The following is a 17,679-nucleotide window of genomic DNA, read 5'->3' as shown; positions in this document are numbered from 1 at the left end:
TAAATAGGTGAATTGGTATTTAAACCCAATACTATATGACTCACAAATTCATATTTCTTTCTTAGTGGGAGCTCTGATTTTTATTTCTATTTTAGCCAGAGGATAAGACATTTCCTTTTCCTGTCAAGCTGAGCAAATGTGGGAAATAGTCCAGTCTGGTTTAAGGTAGACTTCACGTAGTTTTTAATGTATTTATGGTGAGGGTTGTTGGATGTCTGTGGGTCTTGGATTTCTTAAAATCCAGACTCCTCCAGGTCTCCTCCATTACAACAGCCCCTCCTGGTCTTCTCCAGTGGCCAACTCCAGATAATGAAGATGCTTTCCTCTCTGGCCCACAGGGAGGCTTACCGTGGGCATCAGATTTTATGCTTAATCCTTCCCTTATCCAAAGGCCTTAGAAGCCACTGGTTAGGATCTTTGTGGTATACACAATTTGGAAAAGGCATAAACACTACTGGATGCTTGATCTGATTTAATTATTTGAAAAACCTCATCTTTACCACACTTAATTTTAAGTCCGTAGTCTCCAGTCTTTGTAAACAAATATTTTCCAGTTCACTCAAAAACAATGTTTTGAATGCTCCTGTATCCTAGTTCTCTTCTAAAACATAGGAAGGGGGTGCCTGGGTGGCTTAGTTGGTTAAGCATCCAACTCTTGATTTCAGCCCAGGTCGTGATCTCAGGGTCCTGAGATCTAGCCCCATGTTGCTGCAGGCTCAGCAGGGGGCCTGCTTAGGATTCTCTCTCTCCCTCTCCCACTCCCCCTACCTGTGTGTCTCTTACTTTCTAAATAAATAAATAAAATCCTTTTTTCTAAAGGTTTTATTTATTTATTTGACAAGAGTGGAAGAGATCACAAGTAGGCATAGAGGCAGACAGAGAGAGAGTGGGGGAAGCAGGCTCCCTGCTGAGCAGAGAGCCCGATGCGGGGCTGGATCCCAGGACCCTGAGATCATGACCTGAGCCAAAGGCAGGGGTTTAACTCACTGAGCCACCCAGGTGCTCCATAAATAAAATCTTTTTTAAAAAGTAAATAATACATAGGAAATATCAGTGAATGAAGCAGACATTAAAAGCCAATGAATAACACAAGCCGGAGAAGGGTATTTGAACACAAAACCCACAAATTTGTATCTATTTAATATATATGTTATTTTGAATCTCTGTATTAAATATCCGTAAAGTTTTATTTCTTTTCTTAAACGGAAGTACATATAAAGATGTAAGTTCTAATTTTGCTCCCCTTTGTTAAAGCGAGTGATTTTGCACCCCTTTGGGTCAATGCATCCTACTTTAGAGACCACATTTAGTGGCTGCAGAAAACCTAGCAGCCTCCGTGGTTGATAACGTCTGCTCTTGAAGTGTATATGTATGCATTACCTCCATCTCTCCACCACGACATAACTTTTGCTGTTTCAAACTGAAACTACTTTTTGGTTCTCTTGTTAGGGTCCCCTTTCCCACCTGAGGAACTTGCTCTGGGAAGCAGCTCAGAAGGGTCTGAAGTGGTTGTGAGCTCCTCAAATAGGAAGACTTTTCCCAGCTCAGGTCACTAGTTGGTAACTCCAGTTCCCTGATCAGCAGTTGACTTTTTGAGGGAGGGGATTCATGATTCAGTTACCATTTCCAGGTCTTCTTTACCCAAGATAGTAGTTGCCACGAGCCCAACTACTTCATTTTATAAAAATGACTTTCATATGCACTAAATATAAAATGAACACTTAGTGAAGAGGGATATTCTTACACACCAGGCACATTTCAAACTGAAACAGAAAATAGACACGTGAAAGAGAGGAGAGCCATCTTGTTCATTGATAGCCATTGGTGGTGATTGCACAACAAATTGTATTATCTTTCAAGTGCATGCCACTGTGTAAAGAAGTGGGGGACAGTACAGAAGACGCAGTGAGAATCCCTGTCTTTTGAATGAACTCTTTTATCCCGGGTTGATCTGTTCAAGCCAGCCTGCACTCTCATGATAGTAGTACATCTGATTTTCAGACATTCCTTTGGCTGTTCTCTTTGCTTATTCTGAGACTCAAGAGGCAATAACTGCTTTTATTTCTTTATTTTTAATCCATGTTCTATAAATACACCTGGTTACATGACTCACCAACCACTAGCCATCCCACACAAAGAGACAGGATTGTTTGGGGCCACAACAATCTGGTTTTGAGGGGGTGCTGTCTGGTTCCACAGCTTCCCTCCCCTTCTCACTGGAGCCTTTCAAGGACGCCTCTGAGCGGCTTTGCACAATGCAGTGAGGCGTGCTCTTGTCAGAACTGAGGGCAAGGGGAAAAAAAGAAAAAGAAAACTTCCCTCTAGTAAATTGGCAGAAAAACGTTTTCTAAAGGTTATACACCACCCACACATTCCTTTCAAATGATCAAAGCCTTACAAGAGGTCATGGAAGGAGAGAAGGGGAAAGGGGGAGCCTGGAAGAATTGGAAGTTCTCTGTATTGCAAGTTTTGCTGAATAAGGCAGGGATTAGGACTTTTGTTACTCATTCTGGAAGATTTCTAGGTTGAAGGGGGCAAGCATTACCTTGAATTGGTACACTGATATCTCAAAAATGAACAATACACTTATTTCTTTCCTAGGTCTCAGTCCAAGTTCTGCACTATTTTTGTCCATTAACTTTATTTAAAGTGTTCTTTTCATTATTTTTTTCAGGTTTAGTTTTCATGGTCCTCTTTACTTCCTGGTTTCAGCAGAATATACTCAACTTGTTATCTTGATATTTGTGGCCCATCCCAAAGCAGGAAGTACTGAACATTTACAAGAAATCTGTTTGGACATGACTTCCTTACCCATTGGTAGTTTCTAAACTCAAGTTTAGTCTTTTGATTTGGCCTTAGTTTTCCACTGTGTCTTGTGTCGTTCTCTATAGCTAGATTCTAGACTTCCACTAATTTTCATCAGTTAGAGTGAAATGCTTCCTCATCTAGGTTTTCACAGAATTTATACCTTGATTAGACCTTTGCTCGTAATGTAAATTTTACTTACTGTCCTCGCTCTGACATTGTAATCTCCTTAGGGAAAGAGTCTATGTCTGCTACATCATTGCATCTCTACCTCCTAGCAAACTGTCTGACAGGTAATGGATACTTAATAAATATTTGTTGAAAGAATTAATAGATTTTTTTAAAAACTTGCAAAGCCCCAGGCATATATCTGTGGTTTTTCTTGACACTCTTTACCAGTACAAGTGGCTAGAGGCCAGAATTTTTGTTGTTGTTGTTTAATCCCTCTTTGCCGTTTGGTGCCCTGCCTCCCTTCCCAGTTTCTCTGTTGCCTTGGTCCATACACAAACACAAGACTTCTGTCACAATACAGAAAACAGATATGAGAAAACCCCTAGAAGGTACTTTAGCTTTTCAACTAAAGGAACTTTTATATCAGGTTTGTACTTGTTTCAAATAAATACTCTTTCATTGCATAATGCATATGGTGACTTGCTCATCTCTACTATTGGATGAGTAACATTCCAAGCAAGGTACTCTCTGTTCTTGCTGTGCAGGAGCAGGGTCTCTTCTGCTCTCCTGGCTGCTGCTTTGTGCATTGATCTTTAGTGTCTGAGCTGTTCCTAAATCCAGGTACCTTACTGGACTTTTAATTTAGTGTACTTTCTTGACCTCTGGCTTCCAGGTATACCACTGACTTAGAAAGATTTTTTACTGATGCTTGCTTCTGGCCTGAAGTTTAGAATATACTTCCTGTTGGAGTTAGGAACTTGCTTTCCAGAGCATGACTTGGTCAGAGTCCATGTGGTTGCTCTAAGCAATCTGACCCGCCGGAAGATTATGACAGCCTATGCGTGAGCTTTTAATTTGACATCTTTTTTTTTTTTTTTAAAGATTTTATTTATTTATTTGACAGAGATTACAAGTAGGCTGAGAGGCAGGCAGAGAGAGAGAAGGAGGAAGCAGGCTCCCTGCCAATCAAAGAGCCCGACGCGGGGCTCGATCCCAGGACCCTAGGATCACGACCTGAGCCGAAGGCAGAGGCTTTAACCCACTGAGCCATCCAGGTGCCCCTAATTTGACATCTTTTAACACAGCCTAAGTTGGATTTACTGAGTCCTCCATTTTTTTTTTTAATAGCTCTACAGCTTAGAATTCAGTTTGGACTGTTATAGAATATCATCTTTTCCAAAATATTTTAAAGCATGTTTTGAAAATATATTCTTATTTGTCAAAAATAACACTTTTTTCCTAGTGTTCACAAAGAAAGTTGTTATAGCCTCTCTCTGTGTCCCAAATTCACATTCCCCTCCTTTGAATGAAATCCTAAATTTTAACGTCCAATGATTCTGGACCCAAAGGGAATGCTGTTAATGTAAGTGTTTCTGCTGTGTCTTTGAGAAATTGCCAGCACAATGTTTCACAACTTATTTTGTACTCAACATATAGAGTTTTAAAAATGTTTTAAAAATTGTTTTAAATAGTACAGAAATACAAAGTGTACTTTTTAGGACAAAACAAGTGTGTGTGTGTGTGTGTGTGTGTGTGTTCATGCACACGTGTGCAATGTATACTTACATAAACAAAAAGGATACATTTGGGGTAATTGCAGGGTTAATTGGAATGTTTTGGGGAGTGAACATTTATTGTTTTGTCTGCTCTGAAGCACTTCCTCTCTGATCATGTGGTTCTGATGGTGACTGCTAATTAGAATTAGCTCCTTCCCTGGCCACAGGAAGACCTATGTTTCTGGCTGTCCCATAAAGCATATACCATGGCATTTGGTACGGGCATGAGTATGGAACCCAAATTGAGTTTCCCAGAGTCCTTTCCTGATATTTATCTTAACCAGAGTTAGAAACAAAGGCTTCCTGTCTTCTCTGGCTATAAGCTCTTAGGCTGTGAGCTCTGAGCTACCCACAGCTATGTCTTATATGGAGCTAGGCTGAGGGACAAAAGCCAATACAGGAAACAAGATACCTATATGGAGAGAGGATCTAGAGGCTACTATGTTGCTCCCAAGTTACGTGCTCCCTAGTTGTACCTGTGGTTTCATGACAAACCTCTGGATTCAGTTTCCTATTTCTTCTCCTACATTTTTTTGTTTTGTTTTGTTTTAGTATTATTTTTATATTTTTTGATTTTTCTGAAATTTCTACCCTTGTCATATCTTAAGTTAGAATAATGAAGAAAAGGGTTTTAAACTTGTATTTTCCTAAGCATAACTATTGTTCAAGAAGGGAGTACATGTTAGGGCACCTGGGTGGTTCAGTGGGTCAAGCACCCAACTCTTGATTTGGGCTCAGGACATGATCTCAGATTTCTGGGATCAAGCCTCCCACTGGCTTCTGCATGCAGTACATAATCTGATTGTCCCTCTGCTTCCCCTTGCTTGTGTGCTCTCTCTCTTTCTCTCATTCTCTCTAAAATAAGTAAAATATTTAAATAAAAAAGAGAAAGGGGTACATGTTTACTGAAAACAAAATTCAGAAATAAAAAAATAGTTTATTTCATACTTAACCTATACTAAATATCAACCTATACTAAAAAACACAAACAATCTTTAAAGGAATTGTTTGTGTTTCATTTTTAAGACCAATTCCTTAGACTTAGATGTAATTTGATTTTTAAAACATCAAAGCTTTTTTAGTTTAATTTGTTTGTTTTTAAGATTTTATTTGTTTATTTGAGAGAGAAAGAGCACAAGGAGGGGGAGCAACAGAGGGAGAGGGAGAAGCAAACTCCCTGCAGAGCAGGAAGCCTAATGTGGGGCTTGATTCCAGGAACCCGGGATCATGAATTGAACCAGAGGCAGCTGTTTAACTGACTGAGCCACCCAGGCACACCAAAAACCAAGGCTTTAAATATTTATTTTATTTATTTACATTTATTTATTTATTCATAAATATTTTATTTATTATTTATAATTATTTATAAATAAATAAATATTTATTTATTTATAAAAAGCTTATTTCAATCAGATGGTTCCTATTTCTGCTTTGCAGAGTTCTGGTTCCTGAAAAAAATAAAAATTAAAGTTAAAAAAGCTGTTCTGCTTTGTCTCCTAAAATGCCCTTTCGGATACACACACTTTACAGAAGTCTTACACATGGAGCCCTTTCCCTACAAGGCTATTTTCAAAAATGTTATCTTGGCCTTGGTAGACATTAGAATGACGAGTCCTTATGGATGCTGATGAAATGTCTTTAACACGTGTGTAATTAGACTGTAGTCTTTGGGTCAGATGAATCTTGCCAGACTTTTTATAGCATTTCAGGTTTAAGGCCCACTTAGCCAATATACTCTTTGGATATCTTCTCAGGGTGACTCAGTTTTTATAGGCAATGGCTAATATTCAACAATCGCTAAGTCCAAGTTCCTAGATTGTAATTCTTTGGCATTTAAGACTGGTTTGTCCAGCTTTATCAACATGCTAACAGAACTGCTTCTGACCTCATTACTCAGCTCAACAAGTGTAGAGGTGAATACCTTTGGCATTGTCCATTACTCAGCCACGCTTTGGTGGCACAGAACTCCCAGCGACTGCCTATGAAATTCTGCCTGTTTCACAATTGCCAGTGCAGATGTCCTTCATATTTGTACGTGGCCCGATTTCAGAATATGATGCAATGAACATTGCAGTCTGGTGGAAAACATTCTATTTTTCTCCTGCTGCCTGATAACGAGGGCACCAAGCAGGGTTTCTCGGTAAGTTTTGGTGAGCAAGCCTGTATGTGGAATTGAGGGAACTTCTGAATGGTCTCCCCATGTGGTTGTTCCTCCAGATTTTTTAAAAAATGCAACAGTGAGTTGCATATGTGTTATCATTCTTAGTAAAGATTGATAAAAATGGCAAAGGTAAATGTTATATTAAAAATCCCAATGTTAAAGTAACTCCACAAACTATCTATTAGATGTAAAGCTCCTACCTTATAGTTTGAATCATGCGGTTAAAAATAATGTGCCTGAATAAAATTTACTAAATTGTTGATTATTTATGTCCCCTATTTCCAAAAGGTTTAGCAACTATATGCAAAAAGCTACAAGAACAATTTAGCTAATGGGCCCCTGGGAGGGCTCAGTCTGTGAAGCACTGAACTCTTGATCTCAGAGCTCAGGTCTTTCTTTCTTTCTTTTTTTTTTTTTTTAAGATTTTATTTATTTGACAGACAGAGATCACAAGTAGGCAGAGAGGCAGGCAGAGAGAGAGGCGGAAGCAGGCTCCCCGCAGAGCAGAGAGCCCAATGCGGGGCTCAATCCCAGGACGCTGGGATCATGACCTGAGCCAAAGGCAGAGGCTTTAACTCGCTGAGCCACCCAGGTGCCCCTCAGCTCAGGTCTTGATCCGAGGGATGTGAATTTAAGCACCATGTGGGACTCCACACTAGGCATGGGGTCTACTTAAGACAAAATTAAAGTAAGATTAAACAGTATAAGAACGCAGGGGCTATGGCATTTGAGCAAAGAATACCCTCGAAGACATAGAAAAAGGGAAATGCAGTAGTAGGCTCCCGTATAAATCTATAAAGGAGAAATTAAACTTCTGTCAAGAGAGGCCATGGGAAAACAGAATGAGCTGTGAGGTTCTGATCTATATTCTGCCCTCTACTCACAGTTTACTTTGGATGGATTGTAACTTACCTGAGCTGTTCTCTACTTATCTGTAAAATGAATGTAACAGTACTTATCTCCTCTACATGAACATCTGGCAAAGAATACAATAAAACAAACAAACAAAAAAACTGGGGCACATAGCTATTCTCAGTAAATTTACTTATTCCCTGCCATTTTTCTACACTCTAAGCAGAAATTTTTTGCAAAGTTTTCCTACGAGGGTCAGTGATCAACATTTTTTAAAAATTTATTTATTTGACAGAGATCACACAAGTAGGCAGAGAGGCAGGTAGAGAGAGGGGGGGAAGCAGGCTCCCCGCTGAGCAGAGAGCCCGATGTGGGTCTTGATCCCAGGACCCTGGAATCATGACCTGAGCCAAAGGCAGAGGCTTTAACCCACTGAGCCACCCAGGCGCCCAGTGATCAACATTTTTATAGGAATGTTGTCATTGTTCACATTAGCCCTTGATTAAGGAAAACCGAGGGTGAGAAATCACAGTAGCCCTCTATGAAGCCATCTCCTGGGGGGTGGTTAGCATGAGTTAGTCCACGTCCGCACTCTCTGGTTACCTCAAAAGATCAAACTTGGAGATGGGATGGGAGCAGGTGTTCAGATTATTCCTCCCGTTATCAATGGCTTCAAGCCAACTTTTGATAAAAGCTGAAACATTGAGACGGCTGAGATCGAGAAACTTGCTCTTCAAGTGAGAGTTTTTCACTGAGTAACTTACTGGTTTTATTTTCTTTGCACAACTCTCATGATTGATGAAAATATGCAAATGAGGCCGTTAAGAGCCACACAGTCTGTTAGCAGCTTGGTGTTCGTATCACTAACTTGGTGCTCCCGTTGCTGTTGAGGATGTCGGCCTTGAGTCTCCAGTACGCTCATGGACGTGCATCTCTGCATCCTTTGTGTCTGGTGGCCTTGTTAATGTCCATCACCAACAAAATCACGTGAAATATTTGGTGTCCACCACTGCCATGCAGGGAGCATCACTGTCTCGTGTCTTCTTCTGCCTCCAAAGCTGAAACTCCTTGGGGTACTAATTGTATTCTCTGCCAAGTTTCACAGCCCCAGAGTGAGAGAGTGGTCTGACAGATGTAGGGAGAATGCTCCCGAGCTGAGATCTGGAACTGACATAGACTGTCTAATTCCACTATTGCATTCCTTCCCGAGTATTTTGGACCACTATCTCCATCTTGTGACCTTCCCTATTTTCACTCCCACCCTGGAAAATGAACTCATGCATAAAAGGCCAACACTGCAGTGTTGGCAGGGTTAGGGAGCCACCGTCTTGTAATTCATTGGCCAGTCAAGTCACTTTGCTTTGTTTCTACTAAACTGGGAAATTATTAACCACGTAGCAGTCTTCTAAAATATTTGTTAAAAATAGGGGCGCCTGGGGGGCTCAATCAGTTAAGCTTCTGCTTTTGGCTGGGGTCATGATCCCAGGGTCCTGGAATTGAGCCCCACATCAGTCCCCCTGCTCCGAGGAGAGTCTGCTTCTCCCTCTGCCCCTCACACTCTCTCTTTCTGTCAAATAAAAACGATAAAATCTTTAAAAAATAATGATAATAATTATGTTCTTGGGGTGCCTGGGTGGCTCAGGGGGTTAAAGCCTCTGTCTTCGGCTCAGGTCATGATCCCAGGGTCCTGGGATCGAGCCCCACATCAGGCTCTTTGCTCAGCGGGGACATTGCTTCCTCCTCTCTCTCTCTGCCTGCCTCTCTGTCTACTTGTGATCTCTGTCAAATAAATAAAATCTCAAAAAAAAATTAATTACGTTCTTATGGAATTTAACCTGGGGAGGAGTCCATGAAGAAATATCTTGAGGGAAACAGTGCCTTTAGGGAACTGAGCCCAGATCAGAGCAGAACACACTGTGGTTCTTTCTAGCCTGCTGCCTTTCCTCCCTCACCTTATTTAGAGACTCTCTGGTAGAAGAAGAATTACAAGAGGACTGATGAACAGTGAAGTCAGAGGAGTCCTAAGAGTGTGCCATAACATCTGGAGGAGCTGGGTGGAAGGGAGAGGGCAGTAATATAGTTTTGTGTTGGAGACTGAGAAGGAGAATTAGGAGAGTTGAGGTGGTCTGTGACTTGCCTGCCACACTCATCTGGAAAGCTTGCTTACACTGTGTGTTACTGGCCTGGTACTTAGTCCTGCATGCCCAGCATTTATTCAATCAGGATCTTTGGAATTCGGTCCAGTATTTGGGTTTTTTTTTTTTTGGGGGGGGTACCTAGAGTCTTCTGCTGGGCACCACTCAGCTCCCAGGTCAAGAATTTGTAGATTCTAGGTTGAAGTGCACACAGCACCCATGGATATGAAGTAAACTACATTATTCCCATAGTAAACAGCAGAAGGATTCTCCAAGGAGAGAGCCTCAGGTTAGGTGTAGGGGAGAGCAAGAGCTGAGCAGAGAGAGTGTATTTCGCCCTTAGAGTGGCTGTGGAGTGCACTGGGGAGTGTGTGGAGCATGAGTTAGTTAGGAGTTGGAACGATCTGAACTTCCCTTTGGTGCCAAAGAATGAATGGTATATGCGGGTGCTCTACACTTGGTTGCCCAGATGTGGAACAGGCAGGGAAGGGATGGGGATGTAAAAGTTGTCAAGGGGAAAACATTAAAAATAGAGACACCTTCTTTATTACAGTTGGTATTATGCATAAACTTTAATAAACTTTTTTTTTGAAGTATGTATTTATTTATTTGAGAGAGAGCATGTGCGCCAGCGGGGCAGAGGGGAGGGATGGGGACAGGCACAGAGGGAGAGGCCTCAGGCCGACTCCACGCCTGCTGCAGAGCCCATCAGGACTCCATCTCACAACCCTGAGATCACAACCTGAGTAGAAACTTGAGAGTGGGTCACTTTTACCAAGATGCTATCCAGGTGACCCAACTTTAACAAATTTCTAAGACAAGTTCTTTGCATCTTGATGTTTGAGGACCATCAGTTTATGGGCGTCTCTGACTGGTGTGAGTCTCTGGATGTCTTACTTTGAGCAGAAGAGAGACTTCCTCGTTCTGATTCCAAGCTTGGGCCACAGTGCTTGGGTACTACGAAAGCACCCGAGACAGGCAACGTGCTCCCGTTTCCCGCCCTCCCAGGACTGTGCCAAGCATCTGCGGTGAGCCTGGGCATCAGAGGCAGGAAGGACTGTACCTCAACTCTGCAGAAGCATTTTACAGCCCAGCTGACTATCAAACAGCGTTTCTGAAATGTGTGACCACCACCTGATAGCTTCGCTTTGTTTTATTATCCAGGTTTGCACTTTGCTTTTCCAGTCCAGTGACATGATTAAATAGGGAGCTCTGAGACAACCGTTATTTATCCTCCCAATGACAACATCAGCAGGATGTTTTATTTCCGGTCTATTTGGAATAGGTTTCTTTTTTCCCCATTTCAGACTCTTTTTCTGAAATTCCTGCCTTTCTCTGATGGATGTTTGTTCCACTGCATTCCAGGAACTGCTTTTGGAGTCCTGAAAATCAGCATGGGTACTGAGGAGTTTGCGGGATGGCTTTACCTGAAGATGAGGGATATTCCCTCACAGAAATCCAGATGGCCAGTGAGCAGAAGCCTTCAGTACACATTCGGAGAACCGCGTTGTTACTTAGCAGGACTTACCAGTTGGAAATATTATCGATCTGTAGCTGTGTGCTGTTGTGCATGGACATTTTGTATTATTATTGGATGTTTTACTGGAAAGGAAAGGAGAATTTCTACATCAGTCGGCAAATTCCTTTGGTTAGCAGAGTGGACAAAGCAAACTTTTAGCAACAAGCACATACTTATAATCTCAAAGGGCGCACAAGTTTTCATTTGTGAAACACCGAATTCAGCCAGTGAACCCAAGATACTCTTTACTTGCCTTTTGCATCATGGATCTTAACAAATTCCAATGTACTAACTGGATTTACTATATGTGGTGACTGTTCTAAGGTAATACTTGTATTACTTCATTGAATACTTACTAAAACCCTGTGAAATAGGTAGTTTTTTTTTTTTCCTGGATTTTGTAAATGAGAAGATCCTAAGGAGCAGAGAGCTTGAGTAACTTGTCATACAGCTAGTACGTGGTGTAATTGAAAATGAACCCGAATCTAGAGCTGGGCACAAAAACACTGCAGTGATTGCCTTTAAGCAGATTGCTTTCTAGAATATTTTTTAAAAATAGGATATTAAGGGCTGGCTGTTACTAGAAACCATTTAACCTTTCCTAAAATACTATAAGAGAGTTCGTCTAGTCTAAGAATTCATTTCACTTGACAATATATATTATTAAATGTATGCTTCAGATACAACTTAGAAATAGTTATAAGATCTGGGTATTAGAATTTTGGGTGAAGATCTTCTTCCCCTATATATATTTTTTTCAACTTTTGTGAAGTGAATTTTAAGCTGTGTTCCTCAGACTCCCTTTAGTGGCTGGGGATGGGAGTAGGAAGCATGTGGATAGGCTCCCTCAGGTTTCAACATGAATGGAGTTTATCTGTTGTACATCTTAGGCTTTCAGATAAAATCCTTGTTGAAAACAGGATTGGCCTACTCAAAACAAAACAAAACAAAATAAAAAAACCCCAGAAAACAGAAAAAAGCTTAAAAATGCCTGGACTGGACAATGTTCAAAACCTGCTCATCGAGAACCTCCTGTGACTGTGAATCAGCTTAAATTTGGCCATCCCACCAGAGCAGATGTTTGTCTACCCATACAGTCCAAGAGCTCTTGAGTGCTTAACCTTTTTCAAATAACTGGGGTTGACACAGAAATGATGAATTAAATCTCAAGGATCAGAAAGCTTCCCTGGGGAACAAATGGTAGAGAGAGCAATCTAAAAACCCAACATAATGCACCTTAAGTGAAGTTGAAGAGGATGCTTTGGGGCGTCTTTTATCTAGCACGCTGAGACTAAAGGGCTACCTGGCATGTCCCCCAACAGCTACAAAACCCTATTTAAAGAAAGGGAATGGCATTTTAAAGGTTTTGAGGATGGGAGAGGTGGTTCTGAGATTTTGTTCCCGGAGGAGGGTTTTGACAGGGGCAGCTGAGGAGAAGAGGGTTACAGGCAGAGGGAAGGCAAGAGCGAAGAAGGGTGTGAGCATCTGGAGGTGAATGCGGTGTTTAAGAGGGTTGAGTAGCAAGAGACAAGAAATGGTAGTGGGAGGCTGAGGCAGGTTGGGGCAGATTTGCAGGAGGAATATTATGATGAGGGGTTGGATTTTATGCTCTAGTGTAAAGAGGGAGGAACAAAATTCTCTCTCTTTTAAAGATTTTGTTTATTTATTTGACACAGAGAATGACATCGTGAGAGAAGGAACACAAGCAGGGGGAATGGCAGAGGGAGAAGCAGGCTTCCTGCCGAACAGGGAGCCTGTGCGGGGCTTGATCCCAGGACCCTGGGGCCGTGACCTGAGCCAAAGGCAGACGCTTAATGACTGAGCCACTCAGGTGCCCTGGGAGGAAAAATAATTAATAAATTCGTTTTTTAAGGAAGGTAGATGTCCTGACACTGTGGAGGATTAAGGAAAGAGGGGTTAAAGGAAAAGAGATCAATTGAGAGACTGGTTTAGATTTTCTGAATCAGAGAGAATAAAGCCTGGAACTGGGAAAGGGTCATGAGCCTTTTGAGTAGAGAAGGTAGGTTTTGATGAGAGCCAGGGTTATAGTTCATCATTAATAAATTACTACTAAATTTTTAAAAAAGCCTTTGTCTCAGTTATAATATTAAGTTGAATAAGCAGTTCAAAGATTGTGGGGAAATTGTCACACAACTGCTTTCTGTGCTCTTAATATATCTAATCAGTAGGTAGATACCTTTAGCAAAGTTGTATGCCCATTACAGGTTTTGTATAAAGACCCCATTTTTATGTGTTTATAAGTGATTTGTTTTCTATCCACAAGCCATGGCAGCCTAGGACTAGCCCTTGAAATTGTTTTGTAGATATGCCTGACAGATTTCTCAAGTCTATTAGCTGGTGTGACAAAAATGAGTCTTTAAATATGAAGCATTTTGTCCTTTTAAATTTTGCTACTTTTACAAATGGCTCTTCTCCTCCCCAACAATTGGAATTTCTAATTAGATAAATATTTAATGTGTGTCCAAAGGAGACTGACAGTGTCCATTCCCCTCTAGTGGCAAGGACTTGGGCCTTTTACATTGATTTACTCTCATCTTAACACTGTCTTGGTAAGTTTTATTGAAAGCATTTTTGGCACAAATGGTAGTTGTGGTAGTAATGCTGGTAGTGGTTTTTTTCAGGGAACATTTAATCTAATTCTTTAAACTTGTAAGAGTCAAAATCTTAATTTTGGAACAGATAGTACAAGGACTGTAGTAGAGCTCTGTACGGGCTCTCTGCACTGTTTACAGCGGCTGCATAACTAAAAGAGAATAACTGATTGTCGGTATGTCAAAACCAGCAAAGCAAGGGAGAAATCAGAGTTACTGTTCTTTTCGATTTCTTACTGTATTTTCCCTAGTGCATTTGAGAAAGGCTCTCTGTAAAGTATCTTAACCAGTTGGTGTTTATTTGCATTAGACTTCTTGTGTCTTCTTTAAAATTTTACTATCTGCTCTATGTCGGTTTTCTTTTCTGATAATGTGTGGAATATGAGACTGTCCTCCCTTAAGAGCAAACTTCTAGCTAGCTTGGCTCTTGACATTTCTCTTGAACAGGATTCCTGTTGCCATGTTTCCTGTTCTCATGTTTTTGTTTTTGTTTTTTTTCTGATAAAACAAAACAAAAATGCATGATTCTGTATCTAACAGCTCTTCCCCCGTTACTTCAGTCTCACACATACGGACCCTCAATGGGTGATACGAATGCCATGATGCCTTGCAGGAAGAGATTTTTCTAAATTTCTGTAGAGTTTTTCTTCTGTGACATAGTAGCTCTTCTAAATCTCTGTGCTTCTTGTTGGTTTCTAGACAGTTCAGTTAAAAGTCAGATGAACCATCTACAGCGGAGCATACCCAGATGATTTCATGTTCATCCTCTAAGACTAGCATTTCATTCCCAACTTCCCTCAACCACATTAATAGTCATCCCTTTCTACTTCATTCTGTATGCTTTCTTAATGTGGAGCTCTGTAGAAACAAGCCCTTCGTTCTGTTTTTCATTGCGGCAATCGCCTGGTATCTTATGATGCATCACTGTCAGCTCGGTTTGCCCAAGGTATACAGTATATGGGAGACAGAAGACAAAATGGTCTGGAGACAGCACTTACTGAAGTAGGCACAAGCTTTATTGATGACTTTGGTTTAAGAATCTCTTCCAAGCAAAGCTGTTTCCTGATATACTCTTCGGAGAAGAGAAGTGAGCTCACATTCAAGGACACTGTCCACATGCATTGCCATCAGTCTACCCTGTGTGCACATCATCTCCACTCCACCCCTTACCCCACACTAGAGTCCTGCTGCTCCCCTCTGGCTTCTCCTCCCTCCCACCCTCCTCCCCACCTACTTTTTCATTTTTGACCCTTCACTTTTAAGTCTTCCTTTTGTCAGAGTCCCTTTCTGATGCCTTATCCAGGAAGCTGGAATCTGCATCATCCTTCTGAATTAACAATACATTTAGATAAAGGAGATAAGGTCATAATTTAAATAGGAATCTGCCCTCAGGTCCTTAATTTCTCTGAATAATTGTGAAACTAGATCACTGTGATAAAAGTCAATATTAGGAATCCTCATACTTAATATTACAGAGACTGATGGATACTCAATAAATACTGGCTGATAGGACAAATGAATGAATGAGTTTGTTGGAAATGAGCCCCACCATTCTTCCTCCCACATTCCATTCTTTAAATGCCACTGGAAAATAAGTGCAGAAATGGAGACAGTAGATAGAGGGAATGTCCAGTTCTTCATTTTTTAAAATATGGTATTATATAAGGCAAATGAATATATAAAGGAATTCTGGCTTTTTAAGTTACCCTGCTTTCTGTTGTCTCGACATAAAAGGGCTTCTGTAATTTCATCTTCTGGCTTTAAAGAAGTCCAGTTGGGTACATGCAGAAAAGATAATTAGGTCTTACATTAAGATTTACAATAGCAGTGAAAATTGAAAATCTTCTTACACTTTGGTTGACGGCTGAGGTGAGAGAAATAGTCAATTTAGGAAAAACTGAAGAAGTAGAACTTGGATTCAAGTGTGTTTTGTTTTTTTTTTTCTTTTTGGCCCGCTGCTGCTGGTGCTGAGGGAGGACTCTTGAAACACTGATGACTGTGTTCGTTCTTACTGTGGTATAGGCCTTTGTACTCCGCAAAGCATGTTCACACACATTTCTCTTTGATTCTTGAAACAACACTATGAGCCTTATCTCCTGCCACTCTCCCCCTCGGTGTAGCCACATGAGTCTTTTGCTGTTCTTGGACCCTGTCAAAATCCTTCTTGCCTTGGGGCCTTTGCACATGTTTTCCCTTTGTCTTGGAATGTTCTCTCCAAACCCTACCTTCCCACCCTTTTTTCTTCAATATCATTCCCTAAGGAGATGTTCTTTGACCTCCCAGATTAAGCTACATCTCCCTGTTGTTATTTGCACTCCTTAGTTTTTTTTTATGGCAATTTAAGAAAAATGCAGTTACATATTATTTGTATGTTTGGAGTTTTATTTTCCTTTCTAAATAAATGAGAGGCTGCCTGGAAATCATGACAATACCTAGCATACCATGCACGGCTCTCCCTAGTGCATAGTAACTACTCAGCAAATGTTGGATAAATGATAAGGCCTGCCTCACCAGTCATGAAAATGAGACTCCAATTGGTTACTTGATTCACCCACCCCTCATGGGTATGGAAAGTGGTAGAAATGGAAGTAGAAGCCAAGATTTGTGATTATAATTTAATGGCAGGGGGCTTTCCTGGATTTTTTTCTTTAATATCAATTCTAGTTATCTTCATGAAATAGTTATTTGGGCCAATATCTGGGGTAATGAAGTGGGTGGAAATGGTCAGAAACATTGGGAAGGATACTAGTTTGTTGCTGGCTTCTCATTTTCCTATATATCTCTCTTAGATGTGGAGATCTTTCCATAGACGAATTTCGGTCAGTACCATAGGTTTCAATATTGCAATCCAAAGGAATTCCCACTGCTGACTGCTGTTCACATGGTGTAAAGAAGATAGTCCGGGAATTAAAAAAAAAATAAGATTCATGCTTCCAGCGCTTATTTGGGCAAAATTCCCAAGAATCTCAAAGGAAGAGTACCTTGGGTAACACTTGTTGAATCCAACCTGTATTACTAGATTTGGGGTTTGGGGTTTTTTGTTTGTTTGTTTTATTTTGTTTTGTTTTTGTATACCTGGAATTACTACAAAATACCTGATCATACTGTTTTTTGCAACTTCCAAATCCTGATCAGTAGGTTTGTATTTTATTCATTAGTGGTTGCTAAGGGTGTGCATTTTTTTCTAAGTGTGGGCATTCTCCACGGCAGCTCTCAACAAATACCCTCCAGCTGAAAGTGGATGTGTCTGGCATTAAAATAACTAGCATTCAGGCTGAATCAGAGCCCTGTGTTTATGGTAGATCACCTCATCTCTCATGCTGCCATTAACAACTTGCATTCCTGAGAGATGGAATAAGCCATCTGAGTCAACAGAGCCCCAGCTATTTCTGAATATTGGTGTGGCCTTTTTGATGGGTTTTCATAAGCTTTTATTAAACTTAATAATAACATATTTCTAATATTTACTGAATTATTATCCATAAAATCTAAACACATATCCACTCTTTTAACTTTAGGTGCTTTCAGTCTTCTGAGTTCTAATTCATTTTTTGAAACTCAGTCTGAGACTATTTATTCAGACTACTTACTGCAGCTTTAAAATTTCAAGGAATTATGTATTTTAATTGTTAATGTCAGATTTATTGTTTTTGGGGAGAGGGTGGGATTTTATCTTTTTAGATGTAGGACCACCAATATAAAATTTAATTACTAAAAGAGATACTAAACAATTCCAGATATTCTAAGATTCTCAGATAACCTAAAATTGTTTAGAATTTCAAAAATATAGGACTTGAGATGACACCTAACTAAAAATTAGGTTGTGCAAAGAAGAAGAAGGAAGAGAGAATTCCAGGCTGGTATCATC

Source organism: Neovison vison, chromosome 3 (genome assembly GCF_020171115.1).
Source record: "Neovison vison isolate M4711 chromosome 3, ASM_NN_V1, whole genome shotgun sequence".
NCBI lineage: Eukaryota > Metazoa > Chordata > Mammalia > Carnivora > Mustelidae > Neogale > Neogale vison.
This window is presented reverse-complemented; position numbering follows the sequence as displayed.